Below are 15340 nucleotides of genomic sequence, written 5' to 3'. Positions count from 1 at the left end.
TGCAAGTTTTGTTGTGAATTTGTAAGATGGAAGTTTTTATGTGATGGTGTCTTGTTTGAGAAAGAAATAGTAGTGAAATTTCATGTATTTGTAATTATAATAACATGATATTTGAGCTTTATGAAGCATATATCATTTATGTTAACATTGAACTGATTTTGCATTTCTCAATTCTCATGTATTTGATTTTTGAATTCTTTGCTATTATTTGTTTATATAATACAGCAAGATATTGTCTATGCAATACTGCAAGATAAATCTCTACTGAATCAGGATAAGCAAGTTGGAACAAACTTTTGGAACATTCCACTAAAAACAAACTTTATTTTTTAGACTCATTTTTTGATAATTATTATTGCTTTTCATTTGAAAGCAAATTATAATGTGATGAATTTTAGCTAGAATTTTATAAGTGGGCTGAGGCTGTGCTTGCACAGCCCGGTTCCTTTGATAAACTAGGATATGATGCAGCCCATAATAGCAAAACCGAATCAAATAGCCCTCCCAAGAAACCAAAATTGAAGAATTAAAATATAATAAATTAAAAACTGCACCGAACCAAGCAAAGGAAAAAATAGAAGATCAAAATCGTTGAGGAGGACCCAAAACTCAATTGGATAAAAATTATTTACTCTTTCTCAAAAAATTGCATACCTATGTCCCAAAGATTATACAGTAAAACATAAGTTCAAGAAGTTCAAGAATTAGTAGAAATATGTAAGGAGGGCTATGAGGTGGTATACAACCAGAAGTAGCCAAGAAATCCTCTCGACCTCTTGCAGTGTAATACCAAAAATTCTGCTCTTCCTTTCTTCTCATTGCTCAGAGAAGCAGTAGCGGTGGTGGCGCCACTACTCCTCAGCCCTGTGACCACTCATAGTTCTCCGCCACCGCTGCCCTGGAAGGTGGTAAGCTTCACCAAATCCACCTTTAAACTCTTTGCAAAAGAAGAACGGCCTTTGCCGTTAGTGGTTCCACCACCGTCGGAAGGGTTCTCATGGGCGGGTTCAGGGAGGGAGACGAGAACTAATCAGTTGATAAATGACAACATAACTACTACTACCAAGTACCAAGCATCAATATTCACCCACCATGCAACCCCAAAAAACACAACCAAGAAACCAAGTCACATCGACCCAAGAATGACGCATCAATGGCGGACAAAACAAAAAGGCCACAAGTATACCAAGTTGAATATACCCATTCGGGAGAAAAAAAATTAGTGAAACAGAGCAACGGAAAATGAAGAACAAAAAAAAAGCATGCAATCGGGCATCAAATCTTGGCTGAAAAGGGCTTGTGCAAGTTATTAAAGGCTCCGCTGAAGAACTAATAATTGGAACATCATAGATTGACACTGGCACTTTGGGTGGAAGCTTAGGAAGTGTTGCCTCAAAACTGAGGGCTTGAACCTGTTTTATGAATGGCCTTAGACTGCGGTCTGGATGAGCACATCACAAGCCTACTATCAACAAACACTCAGCTTGTTTAAGATCAAGATCCTTTTTTAACCTCCTGTCCATAGCTGATGAAAGTTTCGGTGATCCATACAAGTCCCAAACCCATTCCAGGAGTCCTGTTTTGGATTTCTCATGTGTCTGACATTGGATCGGTTGACTTCCTTCCACTGGCAATTTCTAAAGCAATCACCCCAGAGCTATATACATCGGACTCCTTGCTAGGCCTGCCTGTGCTTACATATTCAAAGGCTAAGTAGCCAAACGTTCCAGCCAAGCCGGTCGTTTGTGGTCCCAGTTCAAGGTCCACAAGTCTAGCCAAGCCAAAATCTCCAAGCTTGGCATTAAAATTTGAATCTAGCATTACGTACCCTCCAAATAGAAATAAAAAAAAAATCTAGCATTACGTTACTTGATTTGATATCCCGGTGTATCACACATTGTTCCCATTCTTCAAGAAGATACAGCAAAGTAGATGCCAACCCAATTGCTATTGTATCTCACACTCCAGCTCAGAAGATTTTCCTGCCAAATAGATGAGAATCTAGGCTTCCATTTGGCTTGAATTCACAGAAAAGCAAGAACTCATTTTGATCATGGCACCACCCCATGAGCTGGACTAAATTCGATTTCTCAAACTACTATGACCTTCACTTTAGTTACATACTGCCTTTTTCCCTGCTTAGATTCTTGATAACTTCTACACAACCACTGAAAAGTACTCACGGGTTGGATAAAGTTGAATGTAGATGGGGTGGTGACGGGATTTTTACTATCAATACAAGTTTAATTTCGAATTTACACCCGTTGGACTGCAAGTATACAGGTCGCAATTGTGGTACAAGATGTGTATCGGGTCGATCCCACGAGGAGCAATTTAAACAATTACTAAGCCCTTATTTTCTCTATTATTTAGACTTACAATTAATTTGAGCAGAGAAAATATAATGCTGTAATCTACAAACCTGATTTAGAAATCTAGTTTAACAAATGCTAAATGCAAATAGCGAAAATTCACTTAAGGAAGATTCTAGGGATGTAGATTCCACTTATGGCAATAAACACACAAATTAATGGATTTACTTCTTGCTATTATTCTTGTTTAACCAGAGATTCATTTCCAAAATTACCAAGTCTCATTTTCATGATGAAATGGCCTAGAGCAATCTAGATTTCCCTATTTTCATGGTGAAATACTACTACTACTCTGTTTTATTTCATGAAATGCTAAATAATCCACCTAAGTGTATCTCTATTTTCATGAACATACAACTCAAGTTCTACTCATGTGTATCCATTGTTATTACCAATCCTCATTGAATAATAACAGCTAATAACAAGCTATTGGTGATCAATCAACAACAAGTAATCACAGCTACACAAGTAGACAAGTTAATAAAAGATCTAACAAGTGTACATCACCTTCAATTCATATTATTTAGCCATAAGTTTCATCTACTCCCTAGATATAGAAAATTAGCTACTCATGAATGATTTAACAATCAAACTCACAAGTTTATTAATGCAAAACATCATGAAGTACAAGTATAAGAAAGGTAAAAGAAAGCTTAGCCAATTGAAGGTAAAGCTCTCCAATTCCTGCTATGTTCTTGTACAAGATGGTTACAAGTGAAAAACCAAATGCTTCTCTAAGAACTCTTAACTAGAGAGAAAACTTGTTGCAAGAAGGAAAACTAGCTACGTATGGTAATGCAGGCTTCTCCCCTGTGTTTCTGCATAAAAGGTGGTAGAAATTCCATTCCTCTCACTTCATAATTTCCTCCACTCAGATTTTGTAAAAAGAAGTCAAAGATATGATGTTTCCTTTTGTCCACACTCATTTGGTCTTCTCTTTTATTGCAGAAGCATGTGCCACCGATTTCTGTCCCTCAAAATAGCTGGAAAAGTTGTGATAAAGGTAAAGAAAAACGGCTGTGCCACTTGCTGAAGAGAGAGACAGATCCGAGCCACGGATCCGAGGGCTGAAAAATGGATCCGAGCTCGGATTATAGGATCCGAGGACTTCCCATGATGGATCCGAGGTCGGATCGTCCTGACCTCGGATACACTCCGCCAGAAGTACAGACGAGGGGTCGGATCCCTCTTGTACACACGGATCCGAGCTCGGATCTGTGTTGAGCAATTTTCCAGTTTTTCACTTCTTCCTTTTTTCTACATTTTTGCTCCCAATTTCTTGTGTACTTTGTCCTCTGGATGACCCTGACATTTCTTTCAACTTGTGCATGAATTTCATACATCAATTACCTTCACAATTTCACAAAATTAACGCATTAATCCACTCATTTATCAATTTCTTAACCCTTAAACAATATTTAAGCAATTATCACCAAAAGAGTTCAAATATGGCTTTAATCTTCTCAAAACATACCAAAAATTCATGCCAAATTCGTACAAAATTTACGTTAAATATTCACTTATCAGGCGATAGGGAACCTTGGTAAAGCGAGCAGGTGGTCTACTGAGAGATGAGCTGGGTTGTTGGCTAGGTGGTTTTCTTGTGAATATTGAAACGGCCAGTCACATAGTGGCAGAGCTCTGGTCAATAATTCATGGGCTAGATTTAGCATGGGAAAAGGGTGCAAAGAAGATATTGGTAGAATCTGATTCTAAAGTAGGAATTCATTTGATTAAGGAAAGCCCCCACTACAACTTAATCAGAATGGTGCAAGATAGGCTATACAGAGATTGGGAATGCAGATTGGTCCTTCCATAGAGGGAGAGCAATTCGTACACTGACAATCTACCCAAGATGAGTCTTCAAATGCAGGCAGGTGTTACAAGATTTGAAGTTCCACAAAGTTCTCTGAGGTCCCTACTTGCCTTAGATGTAATGGAGTTGCTACACCCCGCTTGGTTTCTTTGTAAGGGTCTATGACCTTCCCAAGGATTAAAAAAAAAGGGTAGTCTTTAGTTGATGTTCATGACAACTTAGATAATTTGAGGTAGCCCTATCCACAAGAAAGCATATGAGGAGTTGCATTAATTTAATGTAACCGACTAAAAGTACTTAATTGACATAGGCTAATTTTAGGGTTAACAAAACCCTTGGAATGCCACAAGTCACAATAGCTAACAATAATACTAATAACTCAACTTAATTTGACGGAATTGAACTCCATTCATCATTTAACTTCACTAATGTAAAAGTTACAAGATTCAAATGAAGGAAGACGAATCTAGAAAAGGGTTATGTTTCAAACTCGATAAGCTCACCAGTCACCAAGCAAGTGAACAAAACCAATTTTTCTCCTATTCAATCTTTAATAAAAAAAAAAAGAGTCATTGGAATGGTTGACCATGAGAAGAATAATGAGTGAAGTGCCAGAACATTACAAAAATCAAATGATCCATTCGATTAGCGTTAAATTACTTCACGCTGGTTTTTCAAATATTTTCTAGATGACTTAATTTGAAAAAACTGAAACATGTTAAAGTATAGTTACCGCCTTAATATTTCTTATGCTTAATGTCAATATTTGCTACAAAGTGCAAACTCTAGAATTACAACCAGGGGCTAAAATGGTCACTAGTAGATTAATTACACTATCTGCGTGGAGCATCTCTACTAGAGGTAATAGCAAAGCAAGAAAGACATAGCTATGCCTTGTTGCTTTCAGGCTACATACAGCTCTGTGCCTATGCCTCCTCTACTATGTCATCTCTGAGGTTAGTGGCAACTAACATTTCCGCCATCTTTGCAAGAACCCTTCTTTTGTTGTATACTACTAAGAGGGAAAGCAAAATAGAAATAAATAAGTGGTTATGTTCTTTCGATTTAAATCTCTGTGTGTGTTTTATTTATTTATTTATTACCATTAAGCTTATCAAATTTTTACCTTTTCTCTTTTTGAAAGTAGCTCTAGACTTTCTAATGATATTGAAACAACAAGCAAGATTTATCTCAAATAACCTACTTCCCTTTAAATTGATGTCATGTCCTATAATATAATTGTCTATACGCACCATGAATGAAGTCATGAACATTTGTTTGTTTAAGCTCATTTGCAATTATTTTTATGTATCTGGAGCAAATGTTTTGACAACTATTTATTTTGAATGGGCTTTTGTTAACACACAAATTACCATGTTAAATATGTATCTTGCGGGACGGGTATTCGACCTGTACCCACCATTTAATTTATGTATTGTCATTGGTAAAGAAACTAATTATAGATAAATAGGTAGATAGGTGATTGGCAAACACATAATAATCTCGCCATGGTTTACAAAACAAAAGATAATGACCATTGATCTCATTTTAATCTTACTAATTTTGTAAAGGTAAGGATAATATGTTAGAGTAAGTTGAATATACAATTGATAAAATCGAGAGGAGTTAAGTCGACCAAGAAGAAATGAGTTAAAAAGAGTATAAAAGGCAACCGCGATTTGCTTCAAAAAAGAAAATAAAAGAGAAATTCACTATGTCCCACCTACTTGTATGAATTAATAGATTGTTAAAAAGTTTTTGACAGGCAGTAGTCTCAATACACTAATTCTGCCATTGCATTAAAAAAAAATTGGTTTGCTGTGTCTCGATATGTAACGCTTTCCTAATTTTTTTGTTTCTTTTTGACGCATTTGAAAAAGCCAAAAGATGCCGACGTCCTATCCCATCTTTCTCCACTCCTCCACCAACAAACTCCCTGCCTCCAACCTTCTCTGTGCCTCCCTCTGCAGCCGTGCTCTCTGTATCCTTCCCCTTCTCCGTTCCACCCCCCACCACCACCCTTTTGCTTTCCTTAGTCGCCCGCTCTTTTTCCACCAATCTCCTCCCCACCTCAAACCATTTCTCAGCCCTACCCCCTCTTTCCTTCCCTTTATCCATTCCACCTATCGTGCCCCATTTTTTGAAAATAAATACTAAAATTTATGGCGTTAGAAAAAAAGAATTTTTGATTAATTTTGAATGAATTAAAAAAATGAGTTTTTGAAAAATAAAAGAAAAAAGAGGGCTTAAAATGGGACTTAAAAAGTGCGACGATTTGGGTCCAAAATAATAGTTTAAAAAGAGTTTTTAAGAAAAAAAAAGAGTCGCCACTTGATATTGAATTTATGTGTAACAAGTCATCTAAAAATATATTTTTAATAAAAAATAGATAAAATCCTTTTTAGACGACTCCAAATCTTTGAAAACAAGAGAAGAGGGTTCGGGAGTCACGGTTGAAGAAAGAGGAGGCAAAGATTCGATAGGATCAAACTTAAGGCACCCTTTCAACCTAACCAAGGTTAGTTGCGAGATTTAGTCGAAAATTTTTCTAATGTAATCTATAAAACTTATCACATTTGAATGTTTCTACATTGCTGCAAATCTAGATCTAAAGGATATCGAGAGGGTCGAAATATCTCTTCAAAGTTTAATTGGTACAAATCACATTAATTGTAATGCCTAGAATGATTCTTAGAAGATGTCACGAATATGCAAAAGATGAGACTAGAAGAAAAGAAAAATTATAATATATAAATATACATGATCTAAAAGAGAGGAATGCAATATAACGGGTACGGAGAATTAAGATTTGTTACTCAATTTTCCTTTTTATAAAGGGGATGAGAGCGTGCTAAGGTTAAGAAGGCACACTCGTTCATTTCCCATATTTAAAAAGTGACTCTCCTAACTTAATCAAGCAAATGGATTAGCCTATTTCTATTTTCTTAAATAGAATGCAAGTCTAAATGTTATGTTTCATGCACATAGGGGTAAGCAGATAATATATCGAAGAAATATCATGTAAGATGAGAAAATGGCTTAAAAATGAAAAACATGTATGAAATGCAATGAATGTCACGCAAAAAATGTGAATCTAGTGCAAAAACGATCTGAAGGGTCTTGCATTAGATTAACCCATTTCTATAAGTCCTCACTAGCGTTGGACTAGTGAGAAATCGGGGAACAAGGCCACAACTAGCATTGGACTAGTGTGGTGACTTCATGCATTTATTAGAACTAAATAAAGGGTAAAAAACCTCAGCGGCCACTAAACTATTTGTCAGATCATGTTTTGGCCATCAAACTATTTTTCGTCAATAATTGGCCACTAAACATCTTAATCAGTAAATCCGTGACCATTTAGTCGATAATTGCTCTTAATCTGTGAAATTAGCAGTACACGTGGAAAAAGTGCCGGGTAATTTTTAGTGGATTAGACAGTAAAGCAAGATGGGAGGTTTTAAGTGGCCGCCATTTTGATTGCTTTGCTTGGGCTATGGTGGGGAAGGACTTCCGCACCAGAAAATTTTTGGAAGATTTACTGCTGCAACATGTCTGCCGAGCCAAGGATGATATGGCCCCATTTTCAGATTTTGACTTGGCTCAGAAGCTTTACCAGTTCCTGCAGTCCAAGAGATTCTTGATTGTTTTGGATGATGTCTGCTCTGCCGATGCTTGGGAGTGCCTCCGCATTGCACATTTGTCTCAAAAACCAACCTCCAGCAGAGTGCTGCTCACCACTCGGGATGTCGGAGTTGCAGACAAGATTGCTTCTTCATCAGCCGACGACAAAGGATTCATTCACCGGATGAGATTTCTTAACCCACACGAAGGCTGGGAGCTTCTCCGCAAGATGGCTTTCAGAGCTCACTCTTCTTCTGGTAAAGGCATCATTTCCAGAAAAAATCTTACCTCTCCTGGGCAGACCACATATCTTCTTGCTAGGTTCCAATTTATCCATGAGGTCTTCATCGTTGCTGTTAATTTGCAGAAGCATCTAGGTTTAGCAGAGCGCCTCAGACATTCTTGTCTTCTTCTTCGGCTTCTTGGATTTGTGGCTGAAGATTTGGGGCTCCCAATTGAGTCCCTATTTTTTCCTCCATATAATTTTCCATTCGGTGATTGTTTGAGGAAAGAAATTAAAAGGAGAATACGGTCGCATAGTTGTTAGATAAAATTATCCTCGTATTTTGCCACGTGTACTGCTAATTTCACAGATTAAGAGCAATTATCGACTAAATGGTCACGGATTTACTGATTAAGTTGTTTAGTGGCCAATTATTGACGAAAAATAGTTTGATGGCCAAAACATGATCTGACAAATAGTTTAGTGGCCGCTGAGGTTTTTTGCCCCTAAATAAATCATATAAAACATAATTAAAGTTAGTAAACACGTAAAGCACATAGAACACATAACACGTAGACATGATATCTAGATGCAAAGATCCTAAAGAAAGCAAATAAACACATAAGCACACAAGCATGCAAGCAAAGAAACGCACATAAAGACCTAACTATTACATTTGGGATCCTAACTACAATTTAAGGGGGAATATGAAAAAATAATAACCTAACTATTACATTCATCTAACTATTACATTTTTGACAAAATTAAAATATATCTATTATATAGTCTAGTTAAATACATGTCTTGAACATCTATCTATTACAAATTGGCATTTAAATGCCTCTCAAAATTGTTACTTAAAATGAATAAAATGAGTAATTAAAAGCACTTAAAACATGCAATTACACATAAAAAACACATTGGAGCACATAAACAAAATCAACAAAATGGGGTGAAATTTGTCATATTTATGCTTCAAAATCAACAAAATAATCAAGACACCAATTTAATTATAAAGAAATGGAAATAATCATGAAATCTACCAATAAAAACACTTAAATGAAGTATAATTAACAATTAAAGAAGAAAAGTAACTTGTATTTAAGAAATTAAAACTGTTAGGGACTTAATTGCAAAAATTAAGACAAGTTTTTGGGGTCAAATTATAATTATTATAAAGTTTAGGGGTCAGCCCAACTTCCAATCCAAACAAACCCAACTGAAAAGTTTGGGGTTTTGGCCTCTCAAGCCCACATTAAAACCCAAAGAAAATAAAAACAAACCCACACTCTAAAGGCCAACCAAATAACATTACCCAAATTCTTAAACTATTTACTAAACCCAACAAGACAATAAATCTTTCCAAAAATTATTAAGGCCTCACTATGTGTTAAAATCCAGGAATAATTTGCTCAAAAACACATTTAAAACATGAAAAAGAGGATTAAAACTTAAGATGGGCAAAATTGGTTCAATTTTTCCAGATTTTGGGCCATAATACAATTATATGAAAAATGAGGGTCGGATTGTAATTTTCCAGATTTTATCCATGCAAGCTTCGAAGCCTGTTCTTTCGGCAATTTTCTTCTACAACTCTTCAAGCACCGCAAACGTTCTCAAATTATTTCCTAAGAAGATTCAGATTCAAAATATATAAGGTCATGCAAACCTCATCATTAACACACAATCTTATTATCTAAATATTATATTCTACTCAAGATTACAATAGAAACCTGAACTAGTGGTTCATAAAAGGAAGAAAAACATCAAGAGAAGAAAAAACAAGCACAAGTGTAAGAAAAATTTTAACGTATTGGGTGAGGATTTAGACTAATATGAAGAGGAAATGAGTAAAAAGGAACCACCTTTGACAAGGAAATGAGTAAATGCAGTAAACCTCAAAGAAAGATGGATCTAAGAGCAGAAAGATGAAGTTGAAAGTTTCTTGGAAACTGGCTTCAAGAGCTTACAATGCTGAGACTTCAAGCCCGGATTTGATGATCTTAAAGACGTTTTGTCTGAAAGTTGTATGAATGAAATTTGTCCCTTTACTACCATAGATTGTGCAGAAATAAAGAACACACCTAAAGGACTAAAATTGAGATCGGGTTTTGTTCATGAAGGAGGTAGGACGCTCAACCCTGGCTCAAAATTTTTTGATCTTTTTTCTTCTTCTTCTCTCTCTGTTTTCTCTCTTTTTTGCTGTTTTTCCTTTCCCCCCACCGCTCTCTACTTGTTTTCTTACCCCAATGCTAAGTTTTTGAAGCCTTTTTATATGAAACAAGGGTTGCTGAACCCTCGTATCAATGGTTCCCAAAAAAACCAGATTTTGCTGCAATTTTAGAGACATTAGATGGCTTTGATTCCGGAAGATTCTTAATGATTCGGATTAAGGTTAGGTGGCCTTGTACTGGGGGGCTTGAAGGGAAAGAAAAATGCAAAAAAAAAAAAGAGTGGAAATGGATAAAATTTGCAGCTGCAACATTCCTGTGCTGGTTCCTTTGCTGGTACAAAAAAAATGCAGAAGACAGTTTTTTTTTTTTTTTTGCAAAACCGTATTTTTCATTTCCTGTTTTTCCTTCTTTTCTTTTCAGCTTTTTCCTGCAAAAATAAAAATAAAAATGATTATTTAAACAATGATCTAAAAAAAGAAATAATAAAAATTTACAAAATTTTTGGGAAAGATTTGGTGTCTACACCACCCTTTCCCTTTCCCTTACCCTTAATGTACCTGTCTGGTCCTCCAACAACTTTCTTCCCTCCTCCAACATCCTCTCCGCCTCCCTTATCTGCCTCCTGCAAACTTTGACTCTATCCCATGTCTTGCTTGGCTGAGTATTGAATATGCTATTGTGCCACCAAGTATACTTCTTCTTGTGACATTGGCGGAGGAAATTCTTAAATTATTATGAAAAAAAAGTTTTTCTACAAGAGAGACTATTTGTAGGGTGATTTCTAAAATCAGGTGGTTCGCAATTGCTGAATGCGAACTAGCTTAGCTCGCATTCAGCAAATGCGAGCTAACAAAAAGCCAGGTAGCATTTTTTTTAAATAGACCTTGCATTTAAGAAATGCGAGGCCCTTTGTCTGTCGGTCAAAAACGAAACTCAGCTCCTTCAACCTCAGTCCTTTCTTTGACTCATTTAACCAGAAAATCCTAATAAACGACAAAATTGGGAAATACAAATTGAGGGGAAATTGCATCCCAAATCCGTCATTGAAATCCTCGGAAGTAGCAGCATTCATCAAGAGTGCAGCTGTTGGAGGGAAGGAGTCCAACTCTGGTCATTTCGGAAGCTCTAGCCAGAAACTTGAATCCCCGGAAAGCTGCAAAACGGAGACCGGAAAATGTTGAAGCTACAGCCATCTTTCGGTGAATAAGGTAAGCTTTCTGATGTTATTGTCCAATGACGGAAGAAGATGCTGAAATGCCAGTGACGGAAGAAGATGCTATTGTCCAGTGAAAGAAGCTTTCTAATGAGCTTGAATTTATTAATATTAAAACATTAAAAGGTTTCAAATCTCGCATATGCAGTGCTGACCTCGCATTTGTCAAATGTGGGGCTGCCTAACCTTTTGACAAGGTAACAAATGCGAGGTTTGAAGTAAAATTTTTTTTAATTTTTGCAAAATCAGAAATTCAATAATAAATCGCATTTGCGAAATGTGAACTTAGTGAGCTCACATTTTGCAAATGCGAACATCACTTAGACGGAATGCTACACTCAAAAAGCCCCATTTGTAGAAAAATTTTAAATTTCATCATAAATTTAGAAATTTCTCGACATTGGCGGTAGTAATAGGTTATGTGCTATTTTGTGGGTTGAAGTGGAAAGAAATGTCAAATGCTAAACAAATAGAGGCGTTTATCAGTATTGTTGGCACGTGTTTTTCGGTATATCAGCTTCCTTAGTTTTTTCAAAGATTTTGTTCTTCATTTGTGTTTTTTTTTTTCTGATTTTTTGTTATTACAATACACGTTGTTCCTCCTTCTTTGTATTGCAGAATTTGTGGGAGACGCTCCTTAATGTAGTGGTGTTCATCCTTTCTAAGGTTAATCATATTTTACATCATGAAAAAAATCATTAACTTACCAAATTATCTATCACATTGTGAAAAAAGATTCAACAAAAGGTAGAAACAAATTCACTATCTATTTTACATTAGGCAATATATGGAATAACTCCCACTATAATAATAAAAGCAAGACGTGTAGCGATTAATCAAGTACTTACATCTATGTGCATCCTAAAATATTAATTAAGTACTAAATTGGTCCCAATAACTCCAGCCACGATTTGATTTGAAATTGAAAACATGGAGTGATTAATCGAGTACTTACATGTATGTGCATCTTAAAATGTGCACATATTAATAAAAAAATCTTTTAAAAAATGTGCACATATTTGTTGAATCAAACTTTCACAGTACTAGGGCCCAAGTCTATGTTAACGTACATAAGGAGTGAAATATGAAATTTCCTAAAAACTTTTCTTTCTATGTTGACAGAAGAAAGAGCATAATTGAGCATAAAAAATATGTTAATTAGCTATTAGTAATTACCATGTCTTACTGTTGATTTAGCAATGGCATCTAGTTCTATAGTTACTCTCCTCGATTGTCAATTTTTCCCCTTCAATTTCAACCTCTAACGAGTCATACATGTCATAGCAACAAACCATCAGGATCCTAACAGAATGTTGAGCCATGACTAGACACAAAGATACTTCTATTGAGGTAAACATTTATACAATCAGTTGAGCCCATGTTAAAATACTATGTACATCGGAGTCGGACTCCTTGCTAGGCCTGCCTGTGCTTACATATTCAGGGGCTAAGTAGCCAAACGTTCCAGCCAAACCTGTTGTTTGTGGCTTAGTTCATGGTCCATAAGTCTAGCCAAGCCAAAATCTCCAAGCTTGGCATTAAAATTTGAATCTAGCATTACGTTACTTGATTTGATATCCTTGTGTATCACACATTGTTCCCATTCTTCATGAAGATACAGCAAAGCAGATGCCAGCCCAATTGCTATTTTGTATCTCACGCTCCAACTCAGAAGATTTTTCCTGCCAAATAGACGACTATCCAGGCTTCCATTTGGCATGAATTCATAGACAAGCAAGAACTCATTTTGATCATGGCACCAGCCGATAAGCTGGACCAAATTTCGATGCCTCAGACTACTTGTGATCTTTACTCCGCCTCAGACTACTTGTGATCTTTACTCCACCTCAGACTACTTATTCAAATCAATGAATTGACCTTCATAAACCTCTCCAAATCCTCCCTCACCCAACTTTCTCTCGTTTGAGAAGTTATTAGTAGCTGAAGCAAGATCTTTGCAAGAAAACTTTTTTGGTCCCGTCCCCCTTTCAAAATCATCGTTAATAGAACTTGTCAAGTTGGCAGCCATCTCTGGGTTCCCCTTTGCAGATTGTATTTTTCTCCTTAAAACTACAATTGCTATTACTCCACCTGCAAGTAAGATTGCTCCAGCTGCTGTCAAGCCTACAATTAACCCAATTTCCTTTGCTTTTCTCCCGCTTGTCTTTGTAATATCAAGGTTTGAACTGAATTCCCATGATTCGAGTGTGTGTCTTTCAACATACTGAACTCTGGCAGCTGAAAATCCAATTATAGCCCATTGACGAAGAATCTCCTTCAAATCTATCTGAAGAGAGGCTAGAGTTAGGACTTGATCCATAACTCCAGAAAACACTCAGATTTTGTTTAACTATTGAATTCGGTGGCCATGATTCACTCTAAAGTATGAGCGGAGATGTTTAACTACAAAGAAGGATCAATATTAGGTGCTAGACTGCTGTCTATAAACGTCCATGATCATAATGATGATACTATGAAGTTTTAATTAGTCAAGATCTTAGCAACACAAGTTTCAACTTCCTAACTTTTTCTTGGAGTACCTTTTACCTCTGTAAGAACCTACCAAGAAATGGAATAAAATATAAACAATGACTTGAATTGCTGGTGAATGATGAATTGATGATCCATTGCCGGCTTTAAGTCAATAAGAGTTAACAGAATACAATAAGAATAAGTAAAAGGATAGGTGAAGTTCGCCATTAATATAAATTCCGTCTTCTAACAAACAAAGATAATTTTCTATGAATCTTCTTAGTATTTTAATCGAACATTAATCATGCTCGAATATTCTCTAGAAGCGTAGAATTACATATTTAAGTAGTGTTTTAATAATTCGAGTAATTGAGCAGAATTACTATGTTAAAGTTTTGTTTGTCCAAGGAAGCAGGGAATCAAGAAAGCAAAATTATTGAAATTAGTGGCCATATTCGACTGTAAAGGCTTAGGAGTAGAAACAGAGGGATGCGAGAGAAGAAGCAGAGCTATGAAGACTTGAAGAAGATCGCTCTTGGCTGATTGTAAATGAAGGAGGTCCTGAAGTCAAAAAATACATGACCAACGGGGCAGAAAAAAGAATAAATGAGAAGACGAGGATAGTTTTGTCAAAACGGAAATATTCAAGTTGGAGGGAAAGAAAGAAAACAATTGTTGTGTTGAGTGGGTCTCACTAGGATTAAATTTGGGAAATTAATTTAAATAGAAAAGAAAATCTTAAGAACAATACTTGAGAATTTTGCTCAAAGCAAGGTTTTTTTCTTTTCTCTTTTTGAGCTAAAAGCAAGTTGAAATCCTATTACTATTAATAGTTGTAAATTACCGAGAGAGAGAGAGAGAGAGAGAGAGAGAGAGAGAGAGAGAGAGAGAGAGAGAGAGAGAGAGAGAGAGAGAGAAGAAGGTGAACAAGAATGAAGAAAACTTGGGGAAAGGCAAAAGAAAGAGAAATGCTCAAAGAGCAATCCACTGCTGACCAACATTGCCTTTATCCAATTTTGTCAAGATAATTAATGAAGTATAATTAACCACATCCCACTTGATTCAAAATGCCTAGCGTAAAATTCTAAAAATTATTATTGTTGTTGTGTTAATAACTCAAAAATTTGCTTGTGCTAATAATAGCCATCCATTGTCGACAAATTTACTGAATTTGATTTTTTATTTTTGATCAGGTGGGTGGTTAATAAAAAATAAAGTTTGGCATATTAATGAAAATTTTGGCAATTCTAATGCACGGAATAGTTTTTCCTGCCAGTTATGAATTGATGCAATGTATAAATAATTGATGGGTAAAAAACAAAAAAAACCCTCTGTGGTAAACTTAATACACAGAAAAGCTCCTCGTGATTTCAAAATATACAATACGACGCCCCGTACTTTGAACTAAATTATAAAGGTGGCGGAATCCGTTAAACTTAACGGAAA

The 15340-nt window shown here is 36.0% G+C and overlaps 1 pseudogene; it reads right to left on the bottom strand.

The window, feature by feature from the left end:
* Positions 1 to 874: 874 nt before the first annotated feature.
* Positions 875 to 13831, bottom strand: LOC113711242 (L-type lectin-domain containing receptor kinase IX.1-like; annotated as a pseudogene).
* Positions 13832 to 15340: the final 1509 nt, after the last annotated feature.

The sequence above is a fragment of the Coffea arabica genome, chromosome 10e, assembly GCF_036785885.1.
Source record: "Coffea arabica cultivar ET-39 chromosome 10e, Coffea Arabica ET-39 HiFi, whole genome shotgun sequence".
NCBI classification, from domain to species: Eukaryota; Viridiplantae; Streptophyta; class Magnoliopsida; order Gentianales; family Rubiaceae; genus Coffea; species Coffea arabica.
The sequence above is the reverse complement of the archived record's forward strand: the minus strand, read 5'-3'. Positions and strand labels throughout refer to the sequence as shown.